The sequence below is a fragment of the Pteropus vampyrus genome, unplaced genomic scaffold, assembly GCF_000151845.1.
Source record: "Pteropus vampyrus isolate Shadow unplaced genomic scaffold, Pvam_2.0 Scaffold153, whole genome shotgun sequence".
NCBI lineage: Eukaryota > Metazoa > Chordata > Mammalia > Chiroptera > Pteropodidae > Pteropus > Pteropus vampyrus.
The window spans coordinates 4,055,822-4,057,219 of record NW_011888934.1 but is presented as its reverse complement, the minus strand read 5'-3'; positions in this window follow the sequence as shown (position 1 = coordinate 4,057,219).

Sequence of the window (1,398 nt, the reverse complement as noted above, 5' to 3'; positions counted from 1 at the left end):
TGAAGGAAATATAAATTTTCTAGGGCACTACCAGGAATTGATGGAATTACACAATTTAAAGGATAAAGCTAAGGGACACCTCGCAAACCTTCTGACAAATGGGCCATAAAAGTGCTCAAAGACCACTACAGCTCAGAGACCTTCTTCCAGCCCTTGAATGTCTTTGGCTCTTAGATTGGCTCACAACATTTGCTATCACTTTCCTGTGGCCCAGGGAGGGAGGGAGGAAAAGACCACAATGGGCCTAAAAGTCCAGGGGCATTTCTCTTAGGAGAGTGATCAGTTTCATATTGTGGAAGTGTATGAGTGTGCATTCATGTAATAGCAGAATGTTTCAAAGTAAGAAAAAAATTGTTCCTGATTCATTTCATTATTTTTATATTCTTATTTTTGCAATGCTTGGCACATAGCAGTGCTCAATAATTGTTTGTTGAGTGAATGAATCCATCCTCACAATAATTCTCTGCAATTTTAGAGTTGGAAAGAAGAAAGGGTGTGGTGTAGCGTCATGTAAGCCCGTTGTCTTTCTTGCATTTTGGTTCAAAATGCTCAGCTCTGCAATAGTTTATAAATGAAGATTTTCAAGGATGTCACTTACCAGGGAAGGGACACCCCTTCCTCACCCTCTCTAAGCACGTTCTTCATTTCAAGACACATAACTTATTTATTATGTTATGTTAATGAAGGTACGGCTTGTGGTTTAGAACGTGCCGTGTTCTGTGAAAGGCAGAAAGAAAAAGATCCTATAACTACAAAGAATCTGGACCAGAGAACATTTTATTACAAGACTCGCTCCTTCTTAAAGACAGTAAACATGATGAATTTTTCTTTACAACTGAATTTATGAAGACAGATGATTCTCTCTGTGGTTGTTTAAACTGGGTTTGCCTTGTGGTCTGATGTAGAGTTGCAAACCCACACAAAAACATTTATTGCCATACCTAATGACAGGATACAATGTCTTCCATTTGACTGAGTGGGACTCAGGAAAGTGACATTGTGTTTTAACATAGGGAAGGAAAAGGATTCATCCAATTTACATGTTTCAGTGGGAAAGGCCTCAGTGTTTTCTCTAAGGGAAGCCCGAGACTGCCTTAAATTCTGCTTCTCTTACAACTTTTTGTAGTACTCTTTTTAGATTCAGAATGAAAAAAAAATCTTTCGCTGAGACTTTTTTCAAATACCAACTCAGGAACTGGTGGCAAAGCTTGTGTTTGATTCTCATACATTCAGTTCACACACTTTGGCTTTCTGCTGAGCCGGCACAAAAGGGAGACGGAAAAGGAAGGAGGGGAAGGCAAGGGAAATGGAAGATTTCTGAGCTCAGTGTTTAAGCGTCTGACTCGCAACTTCAACTCCGTTCAAGCCGAGTGCACATGCACCGCAGCACAAGGGAAC